Here is a 10,370-nt window from a genome sequence, read left to right as displayed (position 1 = left end):
AACTAGTCTCAGTAACAGACACAGCAAGTCAGTAGTCTCAGTTACAGACAGAGCAAGTAAGTAGTCTCAGTTACAGACAGAGCACGTCAGTAGTCTCAGTTACAGACAGAGCAAGTAAGTCGTCTCAGTTACAGACAGAGCAAGTAAGTAGTCTCAGTTACAGACATAGCAAGTAAGTAGTCTCAGTTACAGACAGAGCAAGTAAGTAGTCTCAGTTGCAGACAGAACAAGTAAGTAGTCTCAGTTACAGACAGGGCAAGTAAATAGTCTCTGTTACAGACAGAGCAAGTAAGTAGTCTCTGTTGCAGACAGAGCAAGTAAGTAGTCTCAGTTACAGACAGAGCATGTAAGTAGGCTCAGTTACTGACATAGCTAGTAAGTAGTCTCAGTTACAGACAGAGCAAGTAAGTCGTCTCAGTTACAGAGAGAGCAAGTAAGTAGTCTCAGTTACAGACAGAGCAAGTAACTAGTCTCAGTTACAGACACAGCAAGTCAGTAGTCTCAGTTACAGACAGAGCAAGTAAGTAGTCTCAGTTACAGACAGAGCAAGTAAGTAGTCTCAGTTATAGACAGAGCAAGTAGTTCGTCTCAGTTACAGACAGAGCAAGTAAGTAGTCTCAGTTACAGACAGAGCAAGTAAGTAGTCTCAGTTACAGACAGAGCAAGTAACTGGTCTCAGTTACAGACACAGCAAGTCAGTAGTCTCAGTTACAGACAGAGCAAGTAAGTAGTCTCAGTTACAGACAGAGCAAGTAAGTAGGCTCAGTTACAGACATAGCAAATATGTAGTCTCAGTTACAGACAGAGCAAGTAAGTAGCTTCAGTTACAGACATAGCAAGTAAATAGTCTCAGTTACAGACAGAGCAAGTAAGTAGTCTCATTTGCAGACAGAGCAAGTAAGTAATCTCAGTAACAGACAGAGCAAGTAAGTAGTCTCAGTTACAGACAGAGCAAGTAAATAGTCTCTGTTACAGACAGAGCAAGTAACTAGTCTCAGTTGCAGAATGAGCAAGTAATTAGTCTCAGTTACAGACAGAGCAAGTAAGTCGTCTCAGTTACAGACAGAGCAAGGAATTAGTCTCAGTTACAGAAAGAGCAAGTAAGTGGTCTCAGCTACAGAGAGAGCAAGTAAGAAGTCTCAGTTACAGACAGAGCAAGTAAGTAGTCTCAGTTACAGACAGAGCAAGTAAGTAGTCTCAGTTACAGACACAGCAAGTAACTAGTCTCAGTTACTGACACAGCAAGTCAGTAGTCTCAGTTACAGACAGAGCAAGTAAGTAGTCTCAGTTACAGACAGAGCAAGTAAGTAGTCTCAGTTACAGACAGAGCAAGTAAGTAGGCTCAGTTACTGACATAGCTAGTAAGTAGTCTCAGTTACAGAAAGAGCAAGTAAGTCGTCTCAGTTACAGACAGAGCAAGTAATTAGTCTCAGTTACAGAAAGAGCAAGTAAGTAGTCTCAGCTACAGACAGAGCAAGTAAGAAGTCTCAGTTACAGACAGAGCAAGTAAGTAGTCTCAGTTACAGACAGAGCAAGTAAGTAGTCTCAGTTACAGACACAGCAAGTCACTAGTCTCGGTTACAGACAGAGCAAGTAAGTAGTCTCAGTTACAGACAGAGCAAGTAAGTAGTCTCTGTTTCAGTCAGAGCAAGTAGGTCGTCGCAGTTACAGACAGAGCAAGTAAGTAGTCTCAGTTCCAGACAGAGCAAGTAAGTAGTCTCAGTTACAGACAGAGCAAGTAACTAGTCTCAGTTACAGACACAGCAAGTCAGTAGTCTCAGTTACAGACAGAGCAAGTAAGTAGTCTCAGTTACAGACAGAGCACGTCAGTAGTCTCAGTTACAGACAGAGCAAGTAAGTCGTCTCAGTTACAGACAGAGCAAGTAAGTAGTCTCAGTTACAGACATAGCAAGTAAGTAGTCTCAGTTACAGACAGAGCAAGTAAGTAGTCTCAGTTGCAGACAGAACAAGTAAGTAGTCACAGTTACAGACAGGGCAAGTAAATAGTCTCTGTTACAGACAGAGCAAGTAAGTAGTCTCTGTTGCAGACAGAGCAAGTAAGTAGTCTCAGTTACAGACAGAGCATGTAAGTAGGCTCAGTTACTGACATAGCTAGTAAGTAGTCTCAGTTACAGACAGAGCAAGTAAGTCGTCTCAGTTACAGAGAGAGCAAGTAAGTAGTCTCAGTTACAGACAGAGCAAGTAACTAGTCTCAGTTACAGACACAGCAAGTCAGTAGTCTCAGTTACAGACAGAGCAAGTTAGTAGTCTCAGTTACAGACAGAGCAAGTAAGTAGTCTCAGTTACAGTCAGAGCAAGTAGTTCGTCTCAGTTACAGACAGAGCAAGTAAGTAGTCTCAGTTACAGACAGAGCAAGTAAGTAATCTCAGTTACAGACAGAGCAAGTAACTAGTCTCAGTTACAGACACAGCAAGTCAGTAGTCTCAGTTACAGACAGAGCAAGTAAGTAGTCTCAGTTACAGACAGAGCAAGTAAGTAGGCTCAGTTACAGACATAGCAAATATGTAGTCTCAGTTACAGACAGAGCAAGTAAGTAGCTTCAGTTACAGACATAGCAAGTAAATAGTCTCAGTTACAGACAGAGCAAGTAAGTTATCTCAGTAACAGACAGAGCAAGTAAGTTATCTCAGTAACAGACACAGCAAGTAAGTAGTCTCAGTTACAGACAGAGCAAGTAAGTAGTCTCAGTTACAGACAGAGCAAGTAAGTAGGCTCAGTTACAGAGATAACAAGTAAGTAGTCTCAGTTACAGACAGAGCAAGTAAGTAGTCTCAGTTACAGACAGAGCAAGTAAGTAATCTCAGTTACAGAGAGAGCAAGTGAGTAGTCTCAGTTACAGTCAGAGCAAGAAAGTAGGCTCAGTTACAGAGATAACAAGTAAGTCGTCTCAGCTACAGCCAGAGCAAGTAAGTAATCTCAGTTACAGACAGAGCAATTAAGTAGTCTCTGCTCCAGTTAGAGCAAGTAAGTAGGCTCAGTTACAGAGATAACAAGTAAGTGGTCTCAGTTACAGACAGAGCAAGTAAGTAATCTCAGTTATAGACAGAGCAAGTAAGTAGTCTCAGTTACAGTCAGAGCAAGTAAGTAGTCTCAGATACAGACAGAACAAGCAAGTAGTCTCAGTTACAGACAGAGCAAGTAAGTAATCTCAGTTACAGACAGAGCAAGTAAGTAGTCTCAGATTCAGACAGAGCAAGTAAGTAGCTTCAGTTACAGACATAGCAAGTAAGTAATCTCAGTTACAGACAGAGCAACTAAGTAGTCTCAGTTACAGTCAGAGCAAGTAAGTAGTCTCAGTTACAGACAGAACAAGTAAGTAGTCTCAGGTACAGACAGAGCAAGTAAGTAATCTCAGTTACAGACAGAGCAAGTAAGTAGTCTCAGATTCAGACAGAGCAGGTAAGTAGTCTCAGTTGCAGGCAGAGCATTTAAGTAGTCTCAGTTGCAGACAGAGCAAGTAAGTAGTCTCAGTTACAGACAGAGCAAGTAAGTAGATTCAGTTACAGACATAGCAAGTAAGTAGTCTCAGTTACAGTCAGAGCAAGAAAGTAGGCTCAGAAACAGAGATAACAAGTAAGTAGTCTCAGTTGCATACAGAGCATGTAAGTAGTCTCAGTTAAAGACAGATTAACTAAGTAGTCTCAGTTACAGACAGAGCAAGTAAATAGTCTCAGTTACAGACAGATCAAGTAACTAGTCTCAGTTACAGACAGAACAAGTAAGTAGTCTCAGTTACAGACAGAGCAAGTAAGTAATCTCAGTTACAGACAGAGCAAGTAAGTAGTCTCAGATTCAGACAGAGCAAGTAAGTAGTCTCAGTTGCAGACAGAGCATTTAAGTAGTCTCAGTTGCAGACAGAGCAAATAAGTAGTCTCAGTTACAGACAGAGCAATTAAGTAGCTTCAGTTACAGACATAGCAAGTAAGTAGTCTCAGTTACAGACAGAGCAAGTAAGTAGTCTCAGTTGCAAACAGAGCAAGTAAGTAATCTCAGTAACAGACAGAGCAAGAAAGTAGTCTCAGTTACAGACAGAGCAAGTAAGTAGTCTCAGATTCAGACAGAGCAAGTAAGTAGTCTCAGTTGCAGACAGAGCATTTAAGTAGTCTCAGTTGCAGACAGAGCAAGTAAGTAGTCTCAGTTGCAGACAGAACAAGTAAGTAGTCTCAGTTGCAGACAGAGCAAGGAAATAGTCTCTGTTACAGACAGAGCAAGTAAGTAGTCTCAGTTGCAGACAGAGCAAGTAAGTAGGCTCAGTTACTGACATAGCAGCTAAGTAGTCTCAGTTACAGACAGAGCAAGTAAGTCGTCTCAGTTACAGACAGAGCAAGTAAATAGTCTCAGTTACAGACAGAGCAAGTAAGTAGTCTCAGCTACAGACAGAGCAAGTAAGTAGTCTCAGTTACAGACAGAGCAAGTAAGTAGTCTCAGTTACAGACAGAGCAAGTAAGTAGTCTCAGTTACAGACAGAGCAAGTAACTAGTCTCAGTTACAGACGCAGAAAGTCAGTAGTCTCAGTTACAGACAGCGCAAGTAATTAGTCTCAGTTACAGACAGAGCAAGTAAGTAGTCTCAGTTACAGTCAGAGCAAGTAGGTCGTCTCAGTTACAGACAGAGCAAGTAAGTAGTCTCAGTTACAGACAGAGCAAGTAACTAGTCTCAGTTACAGACACAGCAAGTCAGTAGTCTCAGTTACAGACAGAGAAAGTAATTAGTCTCAGTCACAGAAAGAGCAAGTAAGTAGTCTCAGCTACAGACAGAGCAAGTAAGAAGTCTCAGTTACAGACAGAGCAAGTAAGTAGTCTCAGTTACAGACAGAGCAAGTAAGTAGTCTCAGTTACAGACAGAGCAAGTAACTAGTCTCAGTTACAGACACAGCAAGTCAGTAGTCTCAGTTACAGACAGAGCAAGTAAGTAGTCTCAGTTACAGACAGAGCAAGTAAGTAGTCTCAGTTACAGTCAGAGCAAGTAAGTCGTCTCAGTTACAGACAGATCAAGTAAGTAGTCTCAGTTACAGACAGAGCAAGTAAGTAGTCTCAGTTACAGACAGAGCAAGTAACTAGTCTCAGTTACAGACACAGCAAGTCAGTAGTCTCAGTTCCAGACAGAGCAAGTAAGTAGTCTCAGTTACAGACAGAGCAATTAAGTAGGCTCAGTTACAGAGATAACAAGTAAGTAGTCTCAGTTACAGTCAGAGCAAGAAAGTAGGCTCAGTTACAGAGATAACAAGTAAGTCGTCTCAGCTACAGCCAGAGCAAGTAAGTAATCTCAGTTACAGACAGAGCAATTAAGTAGTCTCTGCTCCAGTCAGAGCAAGTAAGTAGTCTCAGTTACAGACAGCGCAAGTAAGTAATCTCAGTTATAGACAGAGCAAGTAAGTATTCTCAGTTACAGACAGAGCAAGCAAGTAGCTTCAGTTACAGACATAGCAAGTAAGTAATCTCAGTTACAGACAGAGCAAGTAACTAGTCTCAGTTACAGACAGGAAAAGTAAGTAGTCTCAGTTACAGACAGAGCAAGTAAGTAATCTCAGATTCAGACAGAGCAAGTAAGTAGTCTCAGATTCAGACAGAGCAAGTAAGTAGCTTCAGTAACAGACATAGCAAGTAAGTAGTCTCAGTTACAGACAGAGCAAGTAAGGAGTATCAGTTGCAGACAGAGCAAGTAAGTAATCTCAGTAACAGACAGAGCAAGAAAGTAGTCTCAGTCGCAGACAGAGCATGTAACTAGTCTCAGTTACTGACATAGCTAGTAAGTAGTCTCAGTTAAAGACAGAGCAAGTAAGTATTCTCAGTTACAGACAGAGCAAGTAACTAGTCTCAGTTACAGACACAGCAAGTCATAGTCTCAGTTACAGACAGAGCAAGTAAGTAGTCTCAGTTACAGACACAGCAAGTCAGTAGTCTCAGTTACAGACAGAGCAAGTAAGAAGTCTCAGTGACAGACAGAACAAGTAAGTAGGCTCAGTTACAGACAAAGCAAGTAAGTAGTCTCAGTTACAGACAGTGCAACTAAGTATTCTCAGTTACAGACAGAACAAATATGTAGTCTCAGTTACAGACAGAGCAAGTAAGTAGCTTTAGTTACAGACATAGCAAGTAAATAGTCTCAGTTACAGACAGAGCAAGTAAGTAGTCTCGGTTGCAGACAGAGCAAGTAAGTAATCTCAGTAACAGACAGAGCAAGAAAGTAGTCTCAGTTGCAGACAGAACAAGTAAGTAGTCTCAGATACAGACAGAGCAAGTAAATAGTCTCTGTTACAGACAGAGCAAGTAAGTAGTCTCAGTTGCAGACAGAGCAAGTAAGTAGTCTCAGTTACAGACAGAGCAAGTAAGTAGGCTCAGTTACTGACATAGCTAGTAAGTAGTCTCAGTTACAGGCAGAGCAAGTAAGTCGTCTCAGTTACAGACAGAGAAAGTAATTAGTCTCAGTTACAGAAAGAGCAAGTAAGTAGTCTCAGCTACAGACAGAGCAAGTAATAAGTCTCAGTTACAGACAGAGCAAGTAAGTAGTCTCAGTTACAGACAGAGCAAGTAAGTAGTCTCAGTTACAGACAGAGCAAGTAACTAGTCTCAGTTACAGACACAGCAAGTCAGTAGTCTCAGTTACAGACAGAGCAAGAAAGTAGTCTCAGTTACAGACAGAGCAAGTAAGTAGTCTCAGTTACATTCAGAGCAAGTAAGTCGTCTCAGTTTCAGACAGAGCAAGTAAGTAGTCTCCGTTACAGACAGTGCATGTAAGTAGTCTCAGTTACAGACAGAGCAAGTAACTAGTCTCAGTTACAGACACAGCAAGTCAGTAGCCTCAGTTCCAGACAGAGCAAGTAAGTAGTCTCAGTTACAGACAGAGCAAGTAAGTAGGCTCAGTTACAGAGATAACAAGTAAGTAGTCTCAGTAACAGACAGAGCAAGTAAGTAATCTCAGTTACAGACAGAGCAAGTAAGTGGTCTCAGATTCAGACAGAGCAAGTAAGTAGCTTCAGTAACAGACATAGCAAGTAAGTAGTCTCAGTTACAGACAGAGCAAATAAGGAGTATCAGTTGCAGACAGAGCAAGTAAGTAATCTCAGTAACAGACAGAGCAAGAAAGTAGTCTCAGTTGCAGACAGAACAAGCTATTATTCTCAGTCGCAGACAGAGCATGTAAATAGTCTCAGTTACTGACATAGCTAGTAAGTAGTCTCAGTTAAAGACAGAGCAAGTAAGTAGTCTCAGTTAAAGACAGAGCAAGTAAGTCGTCTCAGTTACAGACAGAGCAAGTAATTAGTCTCAGTTACAGACAGAGCAAGTAAGTAGTCTCAGCTACAGACAGAGCAAGTAAGAAGTCTCAGTTACAGACAGAGCAAGTAAGTAGTCTCAGTTACAGACAGAGCAAGTAAGTAGTCTCAGTTACAGACAGAGCAAGTAACTAGTCTCAGTTACAGACACAGCAAGTCAGTAGACTCAGTACAGACAGAGCAAGTAAGTAGTCTCAGTTACAGACAGAGCAAGTAAGTAGTCTCAGTTACAGTCAGAGCAAGTAGGTCGTCTCAGTTACAGACAGAGCAAGTAAGTAGTCTCAGTTACAGACAGAGCACGTAAGAAGTCTCAGTTACAGACAGAGCAAGTAACTAGTCTCAGTTACAGACACAGCAAGTCAGTAGTCTCAGTTACAGACAGAGCAAGTAAGAAGCCTCAGTTACAGACAGAGCAAGTAAGTAGGCTCAGTTACAGACAAAGCAAGTAAGTAGTCTCAGTTACAGACAGAGCAACTAAGTATTCTCAGTTACAGACAGCACAAATATGTAGTCTCAGTTACAGACAGAGCAAGTAAGTAGTCTCAGTTGCAGACAGAGCAAGTAAGTAATCTCAGTATCAGACATAGCAAGAAAGTAGTCTCAGTTGCAGACAGAACAAGTAAGTAGTCTCAGATACAGACAGAGCAAGTAAATAGTCTCTGTTACAGACAGAGCAAGTAAGTAGTCTCAGTTGCAGACAGAGCAAGTAAGTAGTCTCAGTTGCAGACAGAGCAAGTAAGTAGTCTCAGTTACAGACAGAGCAAGTAAGTAGGCTCAGTTACTGACATAGCTAGTAAGTAGTCTCAGTTACAGGCAGAGCAAGTAAGTCGTCTCAGTTACAGACAGAGAAAGTAATTAGTCTCAGTTACAGAAAGAGCAAGTAAGTAGTCTCAGCTACAGACAGAGCAAGTAAGAAGTCTCAGTTACAGACAGAGCAAGTAAGTAGTCTCAGTTACAGACAGAGCAAGTAAGTAGTCTCAGTTACAGACAGAGCAAGTAACTAGTCTCAGTTACAGACAGAGAAAGTAAGTAGTCTCAGTTACAGGCAGAGCAAGTAAGTAGTCTCAGTTACAGACAGAGCAAGTAAGTAGTCTCAGTTACATTCAGAGCAAGTAAGTCGTCTCAGTTTCAGACAGAGCAAGTAAGTAGTCTCAGTTCCAGACAGAGCATGTAAGTAGTCTCTGTTACAGACAGAGCAAGTAACTAGTCTCAGTTACAGACACAGCAAGTCAGTAGTCTCAGTTCCAGACAGAGCAAGTAAGTAGTCTCAGTTACAGACAGAGCAAGTAAGTAGGCTCAGTTACAGAGATAACAAGTAAGTAGTCTCAGTTACAGACAGAGCAAGTAAGTAGTCTCAGTTACAGACGGAGCAAGTAAGTAATGTCAGTTACAGAGAGAGCAAGTGAGTAGTCTCAGTTACAGTCAGAGCAAGAAAGCGGTCTCAGTTACAGAGATAACAAGTAAGTCGTCTCAGCTACAGCCAGAGCAAGTAAGTAATCTCAGTTACAGACAGAGCAATTAAGTAGTCTCTGCTCCAGTCAGAGGAAGTAAGTAGGCTCAGTTACAGAGATAACAAGTAAGTAGTCTCAGTTACAGACGGAGCAAGTAAGTAATCTCAGTTATAGACAGAGCAAGTAACTAGTCTCAGTTACAGACAGAGCAAGTAAGTAGCTTCAGTTACAGACATAGCAAGTAAGTAATCTCAGTTACAGACAGAGCAAGTAAGTAGTCTCAGTTACAGACAGAACAAGTAAGTAGTCTCAGTTACAGACAGAGCAAGTACGTAATCTCATTTACAGACAGAACAAGTAAGTAGTCTCAGATTCAGACAGAGCAAGTAAGTAGCTTCAGTAACAGACATAGCAAGTAAGTAGTCTCAGTTGCAGACAGAGCAAGTAAGTAGTATCAGTTGCAGGCAGAGCAAGTAAGTAATCTCAGTAACAGACAGAGCAAGTAAGTAATCTCAGTTACAGAGAGAGCAAGTGAGTAGTCTCAGTTATAGTCAGAGCAAGAAAGTAGGCTCAGTTACAGAGATAACAAGTAAGTCGTCTCAGCTACAGCCAGAGCAAGTAAGTAGTCTCAGTTACAGACAGAGCAAGTAAGTAATCTCAGTTAAAGACAGAGCAAGTAAGTATTCTCAGTTACAGACAGAGCAAGTACGTAGCTTCAGTTACAGACATAGCAAGTAAGTAATCTCAGTTACAGACAGAGCAAGTAAGTAGTCTCAGTTACAGACAGAGCAAGTAAGTAGTCTCAGTTACAGACAGAACAAGTAAGTAATCTCAGTTACAGACAGAGCAAGTAAGTAATCTCAGTTACAGACAGAGCAAGTAAGTAGTCTCAGATTCAGACATAGCTAGTAAGTAGTCTCAGTTACAGACAGAGCAAGTAAGTCGTCTCAGTTACAGACAGAGCAAGTAATTAGTCTCAGTTACAGACAGAGCAAGTAAGTAGTCTCAGCTACAGACAGAGCAAGTAAGTAGTCTCAGTTACAGACAGAGCAAGTAAGTAGTCTCAGTTACAGACAGAGCAAGTAAGTAGTCTCAGTTACAGACAGAGCAAGTAACTAGTCTCAGTTACAGACACAGCAAGTCAGTAGTCTCAGTTACAGACAGAGCAAGTAAGTAGTCTCAGTTACAGACAGAGCAAGTAAGTAGTCTCAGTTACAGTCAGAGCAAGTAGGTCGTCTCAGTTACAGACAGAGCAAGTAAGTAGTCTCAGTTACAGACAGAGCACGTAAGAATTCTCAGTTACAGAGAGAGCAAGTAACTAGTCTCAGTTACAGACACAGCAAGACAGTAGTCTCAGTTACAGACAGAGCAAGTAAGAAGTCTCAGTTACAGACAGAGCAAGTAAGTATGCTCAGTTACAGACAAAGCAATTAAGTAGTCTCAGTTACAGACAGAGCAACTAAGTATTCTCAGTTACAGACAGAACAGATATGTAGTCTCAGTTACAGACAGAGCAAGTAAGTAGCTTCAGTTACAGACAGAGCAAGTAAGTAGTCTCAGTTACAGACAGAGCAAGTAAATAGTCTCAGTTGCAGACAGAGCAAGTAAGTAATCTCAGTAACAGA

This window comes from Heterodontus francisci, unplaced genomic scaffold, assembly GCF_036365525.1.
Source record: "Heterodontus francisci isolate sHetFra1 unplaced genomic scaffold, sHetFra1.hap1 HAP1_SCAFFOLD_456, whole genome shotgun sequence".
NCBI classification, from domain to species: Eukaryota; Metazoa; Chordata; class Chondrichthyes; order Heterodontiformes; family Heterodontidae; genus Heterodontus; species Heterodontus francisci.
Note: the sequence above shows the minus strand (reverse complement) of the source record.